The following is a 19731-nucleotide window of genomic DNA, read 5'->3' as shown; positions in this document are numbered from 1 at the left end:
TAGAAGTATTTTTAAACCTCAAATTCACCTCAAGTCAAACATCTCAAATTAAGTCAAATGGTCAAATTAAGATCCTACATCTGTACAGTTTAATGTGAAATGACTCAAAAATCAAGGCTTTCCTCTAACTCAATATGGCTGCAGTCATATTATGATGTGTTTAACCACATGGAGGTATAACCTAATTTCTCGTGACCATGGAAGTAGCTTTTAGCCCCATTTTCTCAAAGTTATTTACCCATTTCATTCTTGGAAATATCTCTGTTGGTTTAGTAATCATCAGCCTCAGTTATCTACAGATTTACATTTAGTCTACAGCCCCAGACCTACACATTGGACAACGGTACAGTGGTCTATATAGGAGAACACCAACATAATTACCCACTGTGTCAGTGTGATTGTGCATATCAAAGTTAATCCCACACAAATATGGTCCAACATCACGGTTACATAGTGGATAGGGTGCCATTTGGGACACACACCATGTTATTGTAATGAAACAGTATTGGTTTGGTCTGTTAGTCAGCTGGAGAACGTCAGCTGCTTCCTCTGGCTTCCTCTCTCTGTCTAAACAGGTGTTAGGTTGTAGCTGGGAGAAACAAGGACAGTACTGACTCTGTGGGAGTCCACTCAGTCATGTCAGGCTTCAGAACCACTGTTCTTCCCATTACCTAATGATACACATGCTCTGTGCCATGGCTCTCATAGGAAGATACTTTCTCTGGATCTAATATGATTACATGGGTTCTCTCTGCATCTAACAGGCATGATACACTGGATGCGCAACGTTTTTATTTTATTTTATTTTATTTTTTATTTCACCTTTATTTAACCAGGTAGGCTAGTTGAGAACAAGTTCTCATTTGCAACTGCGACCTGGCCAAAATAAAGCATAGCAGTGTGAACAGACAACACAGAGTTACACATGGAGTAAACAATTAACAAGTCAATAACACAGTAGGAAAAAAATGGGCAGTCTATATACAATGTGTGCAAAAGGCATGAGGAGGTAGGCGAATAATACAATTTTGCAGATTAACACTGGAGTGATAAATGATCAGATGGTCATGTACAGGTAGAGATATTGGTGTGCAAAAGAGCAGAAAAGTAAATAAATAAAAAACACTATAAAAACAGTATGGGGATGAGGTAGGTTAAAATGGATGGGCTATTTACCAATAGACTATGTACAGCTGCAGCGATCGGTTAGCTGCTCGGATAGCTGATGTTTGAAGTTGGTGATGGAGATAAAAGTCTCCAACTTCAGCGATTTTTGCAGTTCGTTCCAGTCACAGGCAGCAGAGTACTGGAACGAAAGGCGGCCAAATGAGGTGTTGGCTTTAGGGATGATCAGTGATATACACCTGCTGGAGCGTGTGCTGCGGATGGGTGTTGCCATCGCGACCAGTGAACTGAGATAAGGCGGAGCTTTACCTAGCATGGACTTGTAGATGACCTGGAGCCAGTGGGTCTGGCGACGAATATGTAGTGAGGGCCAGCCGACTAGAGCATACAAGTCGCAGTGGTGGGTAGTATAAGGTGCTTTAGTGACAAAACGGATGGCACTGTGATAGACTGCATCCAGTTTGCTGAGTAGAGTGTTGGAAGCCATTTTGTAGATGACATCGCCGAAGTCGAGGATCGGTAGGATAGTCAGTTTTACTAGGGTAAGCTTGGCTGCATGAGTGAAGGAGGCTTTGTTGCGGAATAGAAAGCCGACTCTTGATTTGATTTTCGATTGGAGATGTTTGATGTGAGTCTGGAAGGAGAGTTTGCAGTCTAGCCAGACACCTAGGTACTTATAGGTGTCCACATATTCAAGGTCGGAACCATCCAGGGTGGTGATGCTAGTCGGGCATGCGGGTGCAGGCAGCGATCGGTTGAAAAGCATGCATTTGGTTTTACTCGCGTTTAAGAGCAGTTGGAGGCCACGGAAGGAGTGCTGTATGGCATTGAAGCTCGTTTGGAGGTTAGATAGCCCAGTGTCCAATGACGGGCCAAAAGTATACAGAATGGTGTCGTCTGCGTAGAGGTGGATCAGGGAATTGCCCGCAGCAAGAGCAACATCATTGATATATACAGAGAAAAGAGTCGGCCCGAGAATTGAACCCTGTGGCACCCCCACAGAGACTGCCAGAGTGTTACACCTGAGAACAATTGATAAAGTGTCTTTCGCTCTGCTCACACTGACAAAAGCTACTCTGTCCAGTGTAGCACCTAAAACCCTACAGTTTTGAGGACACCCCAGTGTAGTTCCTCTGTAGTACTACGACATGGGTTGAGTCCTCGGCTGTAAGAAAGGATCATAAACGTTCCTACTTACCTCAGTAAAACAGTCAGTAAAAAAATACCTGCTCAGCTTCTAGAACTGTAATGTTACAGCCAGCTGACTAATCACATTCACGCTGAGGATGCAAATCCAAGGCCTTCCACGTGGCAGCCAGTGCTCCGGTAACATCTTTATAATATAATGGCGCCGGAGGGGATGGCTGCCGCTTTACGGACTCCTAACCAACTGTGCTATTTTGTTCGTTTTTTCACATTGTTTGTAATTAATTTTGTACATAATGTTGCCGCTACCGTCTCTTATGACCGAAAAGAGCTTCTGAACATCAGAACTGGACAAAATACCCCATGATAAGCTGTAGACCACACTATCTACCTAGAGAGTTCTCATCTATATTATTCGTAGCCATCTATTTAACACCACAAACCGATGCTGGCACTAAGTCCGCACTCAACCAACTCTATAAGGCCATAAGCAAACAAGAAAATGCTCATCCAGAAGCGGCGGTCCTAGTGGCCGGGGACTTTAATGCAGGAAAACTTAAATCTGATTTACCTCATTCCTACCAGCAAGTCACATGTGCAACCAGAAGGGAAAAACTCTAGACCACCTTTACTCCACACACAGAGACTCATACAAAACTCTCCCTCATCCTGCATTTGGTAAATCTGACCATATTCTATTCTCCTGATTCCTGCTTACAAGCAAAAACTAAAGCAGGAAGTACCAGTGACTGGCTCAATACGGAAGTGGTCAGATGATGCAGATGCTAGGCTACAGTACTGTTTTGCTAGCACAGACTGGAATATGTTCCGGAATTCATCCAATGGCATTGATGAGTACACCACCTCAGTCACTGGCTTCATCAATAAATGTATCAATGACGTCATCCCCACAGTGACAGTACTTACATTTCCCAACCAGAAACCATGAATTACATGCAACATCCGCACCGAGCTAAAGGCTAGAGCTGCTGCTTTCAATGAGCGGGACACTAATCCAGATGCTTATACAAAATCCTGCTATGCCCTCAGACGAACCATCAAACAGGCAAAGCGTAAATACAGGACTAACATTGAATCCTACTACACCGGCTCTGATGCTCGTCGGATGTGGCAGGGCTTGAAAAATATCATGGACTACAAAGGGAAACCCAACCGCAAGCTGCCCAGTGACGTGAGCCTACCAGACGAGCTAAATGCCTTTCATGCTTGCTTCAAGGCAAGCAACACTGAAGCATGCATGAGAGCACCAGCTGTGTGATCACGCTCTCCATAGCCGATGTGAGCAAGACCTTTAAACAGGTCAACATTCACAAAGCCGCGTGGCCAGATGGATTACCAGGATCTGTACTCAAAGCATGCACGGACCAACTGGCAAGTGTATTAACTGACATTTTCAACCTCTTCTTGACCGAGTCTAATATCTACATGTTTCAAACTGACCACCATAGTCCCTGTGCCCAAGAAAGGGAAGGTAACCTGCCTAAATGATTACCGCCTCTTGGCACTCACGTCGGTAGCCATGAAGTGCTTTGAAAGGCTGGTCATGGCTCACATCACCACCATAATGCCGAAACCCTAGACCCACTCCAATTCGCATTTTCCCCAACAGATCCACAGATGACAAATCTCAATCACACTCCTCACTGCCCTATTCCTACCTGGAGAAAAGGAACACCTATGTGAGAACGCTGTTCATTGACTACAGCTCAGCATTCAACACCATAGTGCCCACAAAGCTCATCACTAAGCTCAGGATCCTGGGACTAAACACCTCCCTCTGCAACTGGATCCTGGAATTCCTGATGGGCCGCCCCCAGGTGGTAAGGGTAGGCAACAACACATCTGCCACACTGATCTTCAACACTGGGGCCCCTCAGGGGTGTGTGCTTAGTTCCCTCCTGTACTCCCTGTTCACCCACGACTGCGTGGCCAAGCACAACTCCAACACCATCATTAAGTTTGCTGATGACACAACAGTGGTAGGCCTGATCACTGACAACGATGAGACAGCCTATAGGGAGGAGGCCAGAGACCTGGTAGTGTGGTGCCAGGACAACAACCTCTCCCTCAATTTGAGCAAGACAAAGGAGCTGATCGTGGACTATAGGAAAAGGAGGGCCAAACAGGCTCCTATTAACATTGACGGGGCTTAAGTGGGTGGAGAGTTTCAAGTTCCTTGGTGTCCACATCACCAACGAACTATCATGGTCCAAACACACCAAGACAGTTGTGAAGAGGGTACGACAACACCTTTTCCCCCTTAGGAGACTGAAAGATTGGGCATGGGTTCCCAAATCCTCAAAAAGTTATACAGCTGCACCATCGAAAGCATCCTGACCAGTTGCATCACCGCCTGGTATTGCAACTGTTCGGAATCTAACCGTAAGGCGTTACAGAGGGCAGAGCGTACGGTCCAGTATTTCACTGGGGTCAAGCTTCCTGCCATCCAGGACCTATATACTAGGCGGTGTCAGAGGAAGGCCCAAAAAATAGTGAAAGACTCCAGTCACCGAAGTCATAGACTGTTCTCTCTTCTACCACACGGCAAGCGGTACTGGAGCACTAAGTCTAGGACCAAAAGGATCCTTAACAGCTTTTACCCCCAAGCCATAAAACTGCTGAACAATTAATCAAATGGCCACCCGGACTATTTACATTGACCACCTCTGGTAAATTCTATTGATTGGACATGATTTGGAAAGGCACCCACCTGTCTATATAAGGTCACACAGTTGACAGTGCATGTCAGAGCAAAAACTAAGCCATGAGGTTGAAGGAATAGTCCTTAGAGTTCCAAGGCAGGATTGTGTTGAGGCACAGATCTGAGGAAGGGTAACAAAACTTTTCTGCAGCATTTAAGGTCCCCAAGAACACAGTGGCCTCCCTCATTCTTAAATGGAAGAACCACCAAGCGCTGGTTGCCTGGCCAAACTGAGCAATCGCAGGAGAAGGGCATTGGTCAGAGAGGTGACAAAGAACCTGATGGTCATTCTGACAGAGCTCTAGAGTTCCTATGTGGAGATGGGAGTACCGTCCAGAAGGACAACCATCTCTGCAGCACTCCATCAATCAGACCTTTTATGGTCGAGTGGCTAGTCGGATGCCACCCCTCAGTAAAAGGCACATGACACACCACTTGAATTTTGCGAAAAGACACCTAAAGACTCTCAGACCATGATTAACAAGATTCTCTGGTCAAATGAAACCAAGATTCAACTCTTTGACCTGAATGCCAAGCCTTACGTCTGGAGGAAACCTGTCACCATCCCTAAGGTGATGCATGATGGTGGCAGCATCATGCTGTGGGGATGTTTTTCAGCGGCAGGGACAGGGAGAATAGTCAGGATCGAAGCAAAGCTGAACAGAGAAAAGTACAAAGAGATTATTGATGAAAACCTGCTCCATGTGCTCAGGACCTCAGACTCGGGTGAAGGTTTACCTTCCAACAGGACAACGACCCTAAGCACACAGCTAAGACAACGCAGGAGTTGCTTCGGGACAAGTCTCTGCATGTCCTTGAGTGGCCAAGCCAGAGCCCGGACTTGGACATCTCTGGAGAGACCTGTGCAGCGACGCTCCCCATCCAACCTGACAGAGTTTAAGATGACCTGCAGAGAAGAATGGGAGAAACTCCCCAAATACAGATGTGCCAAGCTTGTAGCGTCATACCTAAGAAGACTCCAGGCTTAATTGCTGCCAAAGGTGCTTCAACAAAGTACTGAGTAAAGGGTCTGAATACTTATGAAAATGTGCTAAAAATGGTTTTACCTGTTTTTGCTTTGCCTTTATGGGGTATTGTGTGTAAATTGATGAGAAAAAAAACAATCAATTTTAGAATAAATCTGTAACCTAACAAAATGTGGAAAAAGTCAAGGGGTCTGAATACTTTCAAAGGCACTGTATATTATATATTTATTACACAATCATTTATGCCTGCATTTGACCTCCTACAGAAATTACCCTTGATTTAGCCAAGCTGAGTTGACATGTGAAGGCAGGAATAGCTGCTGGTGACAAACTATTCCTTGTTGATATTCATTCAGTAAAACAAAAAATGTACCTCCCAAATGATGGAGTCTGACTGAGGTTATGGTTTAGATTAGGAACAACAACAGTATAATTTACATTGTATAGTGAAAGCCTATGTTGGTGAGGTTTAGGAAGAAAACTGAGTCCCAGGATGATTGTTGCTCACTAATACTCAGAGTCTACACACTCTTGTTTTCTGTTGCTACTTCAAACCGGATGGGAGGGTTTTGCGCACTCTGGTCGAAGAGCTCAAACATCACTTAATCTGGACCGCAGATTCCCCATTGAGGTAGACCCTGATGAGAAATTGTGTATTTGTTGATAAGTACATACCAGCTGCCCGACTCAAACACAGACCCTAAACCTCACCGAATTGTGACAGAATTACAGACTCACAGCAGTATTCATTCCAAGTCAAAAAAGGCATCAAACACTGCAGATTTCAATTCCAACATACGTATACTTGATAGTGAAAAACTGGCATTGAGTTTTGACAAGAGAGTTTTCATGAGTTAGTCTCCTTACAAAGACCTGGGGCTGTTTGATAATTGGTGTATGTACTGTATACATCTAAAGGTCAGGTCAGTCCTGAAAACATATTTGTACATGACAAATAATATCCACCAATACAGTACTAAACACACATGCCCTTCCCATATCTCCAAGGCTTTATTCAACCATGCCAATAAAAGCCTTTTTAGTTGGTAATAATAAGACATTCCCCAGTAACTGCTCATAAAGAGAATACAATGCCTGAGGGTATATGTGTTATTGAACTCAATAAACGGCAGGGTCCCAAATGTTACCTTATTCCCTATTTAGCGAGCACATAGGGCTCTGGTCAAATGTAGTGCACTATGTAGGGAATAGTGTGTAATTCGGGACACAGGCTTAATTTTACAGGAAGGGCATTTAAGGTGTATCATTGCGTGTGGTGAGAAGGTGCATGCGTTTTCAACAGGAAAAGGTCAGGACTGAAATGGTATCTCAGACTGGCAGCATAGAACAGCAAAAGGTTGCACCCTATTCTCTATATAGTGCTGACCTTTGACTCAAGCCCTATGGGTCCCCGTCAAAAGTAATGCACTATATTGGGAATAGGGTGCCATTCTGGAAGCACATTGAATGTACAGTACCAGTCAAAAGTTTGGACACACCTACTCATTCAAGGGTTTTTCTATAGTTGTACTATTTTCTACATTGTAGAATAATAGTGAGACATCAAAACTATGAAATAACACACATGGAAAAGTGTAGTAAACAAAAAAATATGTATTTCATATTTTATATTCTTAAAGTAGCCACCCTTTGCCTTGATGACAGCTTTGCACCCCCTTGGCATTCTCTCAACCAGCTTCACATGGAATACTTTTCCAACAGTCTTGAAGGAGTTCCCACATATGCTGAGCACTTGTTGGCTGCTTTTCCTTCTCTCTGCGGTCCAACTCATCCCAAACAATTTCAATTGGGTTGAGGTCGGGTGATTGTGGAGGCCAGGTCATCTGATGCAGCACTCCATCACTCTCCTTTTTTGTCAAATAGCTCTTACACAGCCTGGTGGTGTGTTGGGTCATTGTCCTGTTGAAAAACAAATGATAATCCCACTAAGCCCAAACCAGATGGGATGGCGTATCGCTCCAGAATGTAGGTAATTTGCCCCTTGAAAATGACTGTGTTGCTGTTTGTCAGATTTTGGTATTGCTTGTGGTTGATCTCCCCCATCTCTTCCACAGTCTCATAAAATGTAAACTGAATGATAGAAAGATCAGGGCTAAGTATATTTTTGTACTTCCAAAACCACATGGAAAAGCAATAGGAATCCCTTTCACATGGTTTCTATGTACATGTACTATATTACAATACAGAGAACGTTTTAAAAACTTCTGAATAGGCTTCTGACTGGAAATCACATTTAATTGTCAGTATTGTGAAGTATGGAACTCTTTGTCAGCCTCTTTGTGGTCAGATCTCCCTTATTCACAGATTCCTATCAGGAAAAAGAAGTCCTTTAGTTCTATAAAACTTAACTTCTCTAGGGTAGGGGGCAGCATTTGGAATTTTGGATAAAAAGCATGCCCAAATTAAACTGCCTTCGACTCGGGCCCAGAAGATATGCATATAATTAGTAGATTTGGATAGCAAACACTAACGTTTCCAAAACTGTTAAAATGATGTATCTGAGTATAACAGAAGTGATTTGGCAGGCGAAAACCTATGAAAACTCCATTCAGGAAGTAGGATTTTTGTTTGTTTGTAGCTTTCTATTCAATGCCATTACAGTATCCATTAACTTAGGACTCAAATTGCAGTTCCTATGCATTCCACTAGATGTCAACAGTCTTTAGAAATTGTTTCAGGCTTGTATTCTGAAAAATGAGGGAGCAGTCTGAATGAGTGGACCCTACCTTGTCACAGAGCTTATTCATGCGCGTGACCAGAGAGTGCCTTTCTTGTTTACCTTTTATATTGACAACGTTATTGTCCGGTTGAAATATTATAGATCATATAGGCTAAAAACAACCTGAGGATTGAAGGATACAATTTAGATTTTTGTCTGTGTGTTGTGACTGCGTTTGAGCCTGTGGATTACTGAAGAAAGCACAAACAAAACAGAGGTTTTTGGATATAAAAAGAGACTTTATCGAACAAAAGGAACATTTATTGAATAAATGAATGTCTTCTGAGTGCAAACATATGAAGATCATCAAAGGTAAGGGATTACTTTTATCTCTATTTCTGACTTGTGTAACTCTTCTACTTGGTTGGATTCACAAGAAGTTCATCTTTAAACCTATGTTTAATCGTTGTATCTTTTCTGAATTTTTATAATGAGTATTTCTGTATTTGAATTTGGCGCTCTGGATGTTGGCCAGGTGGGACGCTACCATCCCACATACTCTAGAGAGGTTTTAATACCAGAATCTACTTTAGAACGATGAACAAAACACAGTAGACTCAAACAGGCCCACAGCAGCCTATTGAATCAGCACTGGCTGAATTTTAGTCACAGGGTTTTTACCACGCGAAGTAGCCGTGCTTGCAGTCTATGGGGTACATGTGTGTATGTACTAATACATTGCTAAATGGGTGCTAGGCTTATTCTTGAGAGGGCTTCAGTACTGGCAAACCCCTCCCTGGAGCTGCCAATGTCAGCCATCCATTAAAACACGTATGGAATCAGAAGAAGCTACATATCATGTTGGCGTACCCCAGTGGATTCCAGCCTTGGCACTTCGCCACTTCTAGTCCCATACTTCAAACTCACTCTGGTCTGAACAAGTTACTGTAATGATCTGCAACACGATTGGCTAAACAAACATTTATTTGTATTTATAGTGTGCAGGTTCATTTCGATTGACAAGATCTACACTTATTTGATACAAAGCTTTTCCTTGCCTTAGCATGTAGTCAACCCTTTTGATAGTGATGCCCTCTAACTTTGAATAGATTTGCATGAAGCAGGCTCGGATCATCATTCTGTTCACAAACATGTCTGTGTCATTGAACACATTCAACATCAATCCTTCAGACCATCAGGATATTTACTGAAAATATTCATACCCCTTAAAACGTTGTGTTATAGTCTGAATTTAAAATTGATTCAATAAAAAAATGTTATTTTAGCAAATGAATGAAACGAAATACAGATAAGTATTCAATACTTTGTAGGAGCACCTTTGGCAGAAATTAAACCTTTGAGTCATCTTGGGTATGTCTCTATCAGCTTTGCACATTTGGATTTGTCTGGCCACTGCCCCATAAAGCCTAGAATAGTGAAGTGCTGTTGCTGTAGAGACTGTTGTCCTTCTGGCAGATGCATCTAAGCCAAGGTACTCTGTAGTTCTGTCAGAGTGGTTCTTGGATTCTTGGTCACCTCCAAGGACCTTCTTGCCCGGTTGCTCAGTTTGGTCGGCCAGCCAGCTCTAGGCAGAGTTGGGGTAGGTCCATATTTTTTAAATTACCCAATGATGGAGACCACTGTACTCTTAAAACATTCAACGCTCTAGACATTGGTTTATACCCTTCCCCAGATATACAGTATATCTTGGAAATCCACGGACACTTCCTTGGACTTCATGGTACAGTTTCTGCTCTGACATGCACTGTCCACTGTGTGGACAGTGCATGTCAGACGGGCAAATGTCATTTGGGACTCAATCAGTTTATCAGTGAGTGTGCATCTACAGCTCCTAGTGTCATTGCTCTAGTCTGACACAGCAGTACACTCTTCGAAAAAAGGGTTCCAAAAGAGTTCTGCGGTTGTCCCCTAGGAGAACCCTTTTTATTTCTAAGTATAAGCCTTTATGATTCCAAATATAACTATTTTGGGTTCCATGTAGAACCCTCTGTGGAAAGGCTTCTACATCAGAGGAGGCTAGTGGGAGGAGCTATAGGAGGACAGGCTCATTGTAATGGCTGGAATAGGAATTAATGGAGCAAAGTCAAATGTGGTTTCCATATGTTTGATACCATTCCATTTATTACATTCCAGCCATCAAAATGAGCCCATCCTTCTATAGCTCCCCCCACTAGCCTCTTCTTTTCTACATGTAACCCAAAAGGGTTCTACCTGGAACCAAAATGTTTTTTTTTCAAAGGGATCTCTTATGGGTGCAGCCGAAGAACCATTTTTGGTTCGAGATATAACCTTTTTTTCTAAGAGTGTATGAACAGTGTTAGGGCTATAGTTAAACCCAGCAGTAATGACCATTACTGACCTCCATCTCATGTGTAAATCAGAGGCCTCTGGAAAGCCTGGACGGACTAGGGACAGGCGACGGGGGCAGGGGCATAGCGGAGGGGAGAGAGGGAGGAGAGGGGAGAGGAGAGAAGAGGAAATAGGGGACGGGGTAGAGAGGGATGGGAGAAAGAGGGGAAAAGTCCTGTCAGTGGAATAAGAAGCACCGTAATAAACGGAAAAGGCATTTACTGAAGTACATATTATGACATGTGGTGGTTGCTGATGGTCTCCATTAAGACAGCAAAGCCTTAGACACTGATATTATGGAAAAGATCCTGCCAATCATAGCTCTTGCAGAAATGTTCCATGCGAGTATGGGCATATAGACCATTTGACTCAGAGGTTAGAATACAGCACGTCAGTGGTACTGTAGTGCTCAGTTGCAGGGATATGTGGAACTTGCCTCTGCAAGTCTGAATGTCAATCTGTTGTTCACTGGAACGGATCCTCTTTTCACAAAAAAAACTGTCTTAGTCAACATGAGAACCTGAAGAAGCTGTACAAGAAACACATTGTTCGTTGATGCAGAGGAAAAATAAAATAAAAAATACTGTATACCTAAAGTAAACTCTTTTCAGGTTGAGAAATAAAGAACTGCTGTACTGTTAACAAACAAACCTGAAGAAGTGAATAGAGTTGTCCATTGATGCATTGCAAATGAAAAATAAACGGAATGAAGAATAATAATAAGTCATGGTCGGTCGCCTGTCTTTTCTTGTGTGAGGTTTTTACACTTGTTTTTGGATGGAAGTTTGTGTCAGGGCTCCTTATTGTGATTTCCCTGTCTCTGTAAAATCATACCAGTCTCTGTGCGTCACACCGTCCTACAGCATAACTGTAAATATAATTGATGTCTTTTCAGCCCCAGGATGCAACAGTAGGCCAAGGCTTACCCTCTCCACTGACAGTGGAATAGTCTCTAAGATGGATGTGTTGCTTTTCTGCAGTTGGAAATGTTGCAGTGTTTTTCTTGGTGAGGATTTAAAGATCATAAGCATGAAATTCAACCTCTCAGAGAGAGAACCAGCATAAAGAAAAACAGATGACACTTGGAAAGCAACCACTGTAAACAGAAATATGACATTTGAAAGTGTTTTGTTAAAACCTGTTATGGATCATGCTTTTTGTTAAAAATCGCGCAACATTTCAAAGTCCTGCTACTCATGCCAGGAATATAGTATATGCAAATGATAAGTATGTGTGTATAGAAAACACTCTGAAGTCTCTAAAACTGGTTAAATCGTGTCTGTGGCTATAACATAACGTGTTTAGGAGTAAAAATCCCTCAATCTGTTCACCAAAAACACAAAAAATATATTAATCCGCCAGTCAATGTATTGTTTAAGGCGACTGGAAATAAATGAGGATGCCCTGTAAACGCCTACAGCTTTCACACGATGTCGCCAGTGCTGGCATTTCCAGTCTACTTAATCCTTGGTTGTATGACGTTTTGGCCTTTCCTGTTTTAGTCTCACCACAGGATGTTGTGAAATTGAAAACAATGGAGGATGATTTCAAGCCTTGCTGCTATCGAATACAGATCGCCCCGTGATCAATTTGATAGATTATTAACGTTTATTAATACCTAAAGTTGGTTTAGTAAAGTAGTTTGAAGTGATTTGTAAAAGTTTATAGGCAACTTTTGTCATTTTAAAAAGTGACGTTGCGTCTTGTAAAATGGAATATTCCTGGATCAGACCGGTCTAAGGAAAACGACATTTTGGCTATACAATGACGGATTTAATCGGGAAAAAACCCCAATTGTGATGTTTATGGTATATATAGGAGTGCCAAGAAAGAAGCTCGTCAAAGGTAATGAATGTTTTATATTTTATTTCTGTGTTTTGGGTAGCGCCGGCTACCGCAAAATCTGTTGTTTTAGGTGACGTTCCAGTATTTTGGGGGGTGCATGCTATCAGATAATAGCTTCTCATGCTTTCGCCGAAAAGCATTTGACAAATCTGACTTGGTGGCTAGATTCACAACGAGTGTAGCTTTAATTCAGTACCTTGCATGTGTGTTTTAATGAAAGTTTGAGTTTTATCGAAAACTATAGGTGGCGCTCTAAAATTTCCGCTGATTTGATCCCGCCACAGGAACCAAGTTCCTAACAAGATGCACTATGCAGAAATCGCTCCATTTCCTGGTTGCTAAAATTCTAATAGTTCGCCTAATTTCAGTGTATGTGACAAAACAAGCAAGTTTAGTGTAGAGAATCACTGTACAATCTAAACCGCTTGAAGCTGGTGTACAAAACCGAAAGTAAAAGAGGCAAAAACAAAACTTAAGAATGAGACGCATAGAAATAGCGCACATAGAACAGATCTACCACTTCTTATACTTTCAATGAGATTTCCCGATCTATAATAATAATCATAATAATAAAACTAGAAATCCAAGATGGCAGCATGTCAAGTTATTTGTCTGTGACTAGTAGATTTTATTAACCTACTAATAACCTATTTATTTATGGTTGAGTAACAATTTCCTTGCGTAGTGCAAACTATTTTGTTTTGCTGGTGTGAAGATCGAGGGTCTCCCTCAACTCAGATGCATTTTTTTCTCGATATTTGCATTTCTTTACTTGAAGTTTACCAAAGTAACCCCTGGCTGGCCTGAGTTCTTTCTTCAGCTTTCACTCCAACGGAGTGTCTCGTCCAAGCTGCTCCTCTTCGCTCTCCGCCTGGCTGTCAGAGGCAGCTCAACAATCCCCAACCCGTTTTCTCCATCGACCCCCACACCCAATCTACTCACACACGCACACACTCTAGTAATTTGTATTCCGGCTCTTTTCAGTGAGCCGGCTCATTCGGCTCAGCTCACCAAAAAGAGCTGTCTCTTTTGGCTCCCAAACGGCTCTTTAAAAAAACATGTTTTGTATTTTTTCAAGTCAAACAGTTTGTGATAGTTTGACTATGATTGGTGTTAAAACAATTCTAATTAAATTATTAAATGAAATCATACTCTACCTTAACCACAATATATTTAAAAAATGCATTGGTTTGTTATGAAAAATAATGCTATTAAACATTTGCATTTAAAGTATATCTTTTATAATGTATTTAAACAGAGTGCATATAAATGTAACAAGTCAAAACAAATACAATCTGAACAACATAATAATAGAATATTGTATCATATCAAAGAAAAATAAATAACAATGTGCAAAACTGCAGCATCCCACTTAAAACATTAAACTGGTCCCTCTTTTCTCTCCTTTATTGCCATGTTATAACCAGCAGCACACAGAAATGCTGACCATATTTTGCTTTTGAGAGATTTGCATTCAGACTTTCGAGGGGCTGATGCGGTTCCTTCTCTCAGTAATTACTTGTCCCATTTTTGAGAAGACCCTCTGAGGGAACGGATGTGGCCACGATGCAGTCTCCCTGTCATGACTGTAGTAAGCCATGGGTAGACAGAGGCCTTGTTCTTCTGCCAGCTCAGAGGATCTGCAGAGGGGCTCCTCCAAATTGGATCGGACCTCCATTATGGCATCTGCTGAGGGATTCCTTCGTGCTGCATCCCCAGTTGCTCTCTCGTCAAACAGCATCCAAACCTCAGACGTTTGGCACTACTGTTGGTGCTTCTGCTCCATCTGATCCATCTTCTTCTTGTTGCCCTGGTGCTTGAGCCAGCTGACTGCTGGGTCTGTCCCTCCCTGCTGCTGAGGTTATTCTCTGAAGAGCCTCATCAATCACTCTGGCATCACTGAAGGCTAACTTCTTAAACCTGGGGTCAAGTGCAGCGATTTCTGATAGCATGTGATTATATTCTATTCTGTGGAACTTTCTGTCCATTGATGAACATAGGGTATCCATTAACTCTGTCACATGTCCTGTGGTTACATTTGCTTCTCTCTGGCGGCTCGCTGTGATTCGCTGAAGACCCTTACACAGGAGTACATTTTGTCACATTTCAGGCTTCAAACATAAAGTTATAAAACTATATTTTTTTGTGAAGAATCAACAACTAGCAAAATTATTCAGCCCCCTTACGTTAATACTTTGTAGCGCCACCTTTTGCTGCGATTACAGCTGTAAGTCGCTTGGGGTATGTCTCTATCAGTTTTGCCACAAAGTGGTCCTGGATTGCTTCTTACGGGCGCTACCTGTAAGACATGAAGAGGGCAGCAAGTTTATGTGCACCCCAACCTTTGAGGGCCTCCTGGAAGCAGTGGAGACGCAGAACACTCAGGCACTGCTGAGTGGGAGCCGGGACGAGTCGGCGACCCGTCCGAAGGGACGGAAGGACAGCCCCACCGCAGTGTACCCCAAACCGACAGTCGGCAGGGCCAAAAGACCGCAAACCCGTGGAGAGACGGCGGGGGTAGGGCCGAACCGACCCGACAACCCCAGGTAGATGGAGACCAAAGGAGATGTTTTGAGTGTGGCGCCCGGGGTTACATTGCCTGGAATTGCCCGGCTCGAAAGGAGTCGATGCCATCAGTTAGCCCCGGAGGTGTGGTGGGTCACGCCGTGAACTATGTCACCTCCTGTTGGGCGCACCACGAGTCAACTGCACCCATGGTCCCGGTGAAGGTTGACGGACATGACACGGAAGCACTATTAGACTCCGGAAGCATGGTTACACTTGTAACCACGAGCCTGCTGAACCAGGAGACCGAACGGGGTAGGGAGATGTCCATTTTCTGTGTTCACGGTGACACAAAACGGTATCCCACCGTATGGACCAACATCGTAATGCCACAAGGGAGCTGTCAGATGATGGTGGGTGCAGGACCAGAGCTGCCGGTACCTCTCCTAGTAGGATGGGATTGTCCTCTGTTTGCGGCCCTACGGGGGCACGAGTTGAGGAAGAAAGTATGAGCTGGCCGAAGAAGAGAGCGGGGACGACCCATCGCCTGTGTGGCCCGGAAGCCACCGGTTAACCAACCTGACTCTACGGGTCCGGAGTCAGAGGGGGAGCTGGAACCCGAACCCCCTGGGGAACCACTTGAAGAGGAGCCCAGCCTCCCCCTCCTCAATTTCGAGGGGCCAGTCGAGCCCCCCGTGGGGGGCCAACTGAAGGGACAATTCGGGGTGGCCCAGTGGGAGGATCCAAATTTAAAAGCTGCCGCCGCCCAAGTGATAGCGGTGGATAGACAGCTACTTCCGGGGGTGAGTGACTGGCGATACCCCCATTTCCAAATCAAGAATAACTTTTTGTATCAGGTGTCGCACCAACATGGGGATCTTCGAGAGGTATTGTTGCTGACCCGACGGTACGTAGGAACCATTCTTCAGCTGGCCCACACACACCTGTTGGGGGCACACCTGGGAATGGAGAAGACCCGGGAACATCGCCGCCAAGGTTCAGCTGGCACGGGATGACAAGGTCCGTGAAAGACTACTGTCGCAGCTTTCTGGAGTGTCAACTCACTGCCCCGAAAGCACACTTCCGGAACCCTCTGGTCCCCCTGCCAATAATCGGGGTGCCCTTTTGAACGCATCGCCATGGACATAGTGGAACCCCTGGTAAAGACTGCACGAGGACACAGGTACATCTTTGTAATAGTGGACTATGCCACTCGGTATCCCGAGGCCATTCCCCTACGGGCGGCGGTGTCCAAGGGAATCGCCCAGGAGCTGTTCCACCTCTTTAGCCTGGTGGGCATCCCGAACAAGATCCTGACAGACCAAAGGACAGAGTTTATGTCCCGCCTCATGAAAGAGTTGTGTGCCCTCCTGCAGATCAAGCAGATCCGGACGTCTGTTTTTCACCCGCAGACAGATGTGCTCGTTGAGCGCTTTAATAAAACGCTCAAGCAGATGCTGCGGCAGGTCATCGAGCAAGACAGGAAGAACTGGGACCAGCTACTACCACACCTAATGTTCTCAATCTGAGAAGTACCCCAATCCTCCACTGGGTTTTCCCCATTTGAAGTCCTCTGGGAGGAGGCCACACCACCTACTGGACCTCGCCAAGGAGGTGTGGGAAGCTCAACCGACCCCCTTATGCAGCGGGGTAGAACACGTGAAGACGATGCAGGAGCGGATGACAGCCATAAGGCCAGTCGTGAGGGAACATATGGAGAAGGCCCAACGTGCCCAAGCCCAGGTCTACAATCGGGGAGCCCAGCCCTGGGAATTCCAGGTGGAGACAGGGTGTTGGCCTTGATCCCCATGGCTGAAAGTAAGTTCCTGGCAACATGGCACAGACCATACGAGGTGATCGAGAAGCTGGGACCTGTCAATTACCGCGTATGGCAACCTGGGAGATGGAAACCCCAACAGATTTACCACGTGAACCTGGCACGAGAGGACAGTCTTGGCCGGGTTAGGGTCGGGACCCAGGACGCCAACGGTACCAGTGGAGGTCCCGAGCAATGAGGACCTCGGCCCAGAAGCAAGAGCTCAGGGAGCTCGTCGATCGGAACACTGTGGTCTTCTCCGAGAAGCCTTTCCTCACGGTCCTCATTGAACACCACATCCATACCCGGCCCGGTGAAACGGTACGAAAGCAGCCATATCGGATTCCGGAGGCCCAAAGGGAGGCCGTGAAACAGGAAGTGGAGGCTATGCTGAGGATGGGGTTCGTGGAAGAATCCCACAGTGCATGGTGCAGCCCCATCGTGTTGGTGCCCAAACCGGACGGTAGCCTCCGCTTCTGTAATGATTTCCGGGGGTGAATGACATCAGCTTGTTTGACGCATATCCCATGCCGAGGGTGGACGAGCTCATTGACCGATTGGGAAAGGCCCGGTACATCAGCACCCTTAAACTGACCAAAGGTTATTGGCAGGTACCGTTGGCAGCCTCCTCAGTACCGGGTGCTCCCATTCGGTCTCCACGGAGCCCTGCCCACATTCCAACGACTGATGAACAGAGTGCTTCGACTCCACCCGTAGTACACAGCGGCCTATCAGGATGATATCATCATCCACAGCCAAGGTTGGGAAGAGCACCTGACACACTTCCAGGCAGTGCTGGACGTGCTCAGACAAGCCAGGTTGACCGCGCACCCCAAGAAATGCAAGCTAGGGTTCGAGGAGGTGGAGAACCTGCAGTATTTGATCGGACGGGGGAACATCAAGCCCCAGGAGAGGAAGGTTCACGCAGTGTGTGACTGGCCCGTTCCACACACCAAGATACAGGTCAAGTCCTTCCTGGGACTGGCAGGATACTATAGCCAGTTTATCCCCAACTTTGCGGCTAAAGCTTCCCCCCTCACCGATCTAACCAGGGCCTGCCTCCCGAAAACAGTGAAATGGACGGATGCGACAGAAGCGGCATTCAACAGTCTGAAGGAAGCGCTGTGCTCCCATCCAATTCTCTTAATAACCACTTGAAGCTATGGGGGCGCTATTTCATTATTGGATTAAAAAAACGTGCCCGTTTTCAGTGCAAAATTTTGTCACAAAAAGATGCTCGACTATGCATATAATTGTGTCATGTTTTGTCATATATTGTCTTGTCATTATGCTTTCCCTTCTGTTCGTTTCCCCCTGCTGGTCTTATTAGGTTCGTTCCCTTTTTCTATCCCTCTCTCTCCCCCTCCCTCTCTCACTCTCTCGCTCTCTCTTCTCTCTATCGTTCCGTTCCTGCTCCCAGCTGTTCCTATTCCCCTAATCAATCATTTAGTCTTCCCACACCTGTTCCTGATCCTTTTCCCTGATTAGAGTCCCTATTTCTCTCCTTGTTTTCCGTTCCTGCCCTGTCGGATCCTTATCTATTGTTCACCGTGCTGTGTTTGTGTATCGCCCTGTCGTGTCGTGTTTCCCTCAGATGCTGCGTGGTGAGCAGGTGTCTGAGTCTGCTAGGTTCAAGTGCCTTCCCGAGGCAACCTGCTGTTCAAGATCGAGTCTCCAGTCGGTTCTCGTCATTACGAGTGGAAGTTGTGTTTTTTGATTGTATTTTACTTTACTGGATTAAAGACTCTGTTTTCGCCAAGTCGCTTTTGGGTCCTCATTCACCTGCATAACAGAAGGATCCGACCAAGAATGGACCCAGCGACTATGGATTCTCTCTACTCTACTCTCGAGTTCCAGGGAGCGATGCTCGGCAGACACGAGCAGGAATTGTCTGCTGCTCGGCATGCCGTTGAGACCCTGGCCGCTCAGGTCTCCGACCTCTCAAGACAGTATCAGAGTCTTCGTCTCGTGTCACCAGCTACTTCCGGTTCTTCCGAGCCTCCGGAACCTAGGGTTAATAACCCACCTTGTTATTCTGGGCAGCCCACTGAGTGCCGCTCCTTTCTCACCCAGTGTGATATCGTGTTCTCTCTCCAACCCAACACATACTCAAGAGAGAGAGCTCGGATTGCCTACGCCATATCACTCCTTACTGGTCGGGCTCGGCAGTGGGGCACAGCTATCTGGGAGGCAAGCGCTGAGTGTACTAACAATTATCTGAACTTTAAAGAGGAGATGATAAGGGTTTTGATCGCTCAGTTTTTGGGAAAGAAGCTTCCTGGTCCCTGTCTTCCCTATGTCAAGGTAATCGATCCATAACGGATTACTCAATAGAGTTTCGCACTCTTGCTGCCTCCAGTAACTGGAACGAGCAGGCGTTGCTCGCTCGTTTTCTGGAGGGACTCCACGCTAAGGTTAAGGATGAGATTCTCTCTCGGGAGGTTCCATCCAGCGTGGATTCTTTGATTGAACTCGCTATTCGCATTGAACGACGGGTAGATCTTCGTCACCGAGCTCATAGAAGAGAGCTCGCGTT

This window comes from Oncorhynchus gorbuscha, linkage group LG13, assembly GCF_021184085.1.
Source record: "Oncorhynchus gorbuscha isolate QuinsamMale2020 ecotype Even-year linkage group LG13, OgorEven_v1.0, whole genome shotgun sequence".
NCBI lineage: Eukaryota > Metazoa > Chordata > Actinopteri > Salmoniformes > Salmonidae > Oncorhynchus > Oncorhynchus gorbuscha.
Note: the sequence above shows the minus strand (reverse complement) of the source record.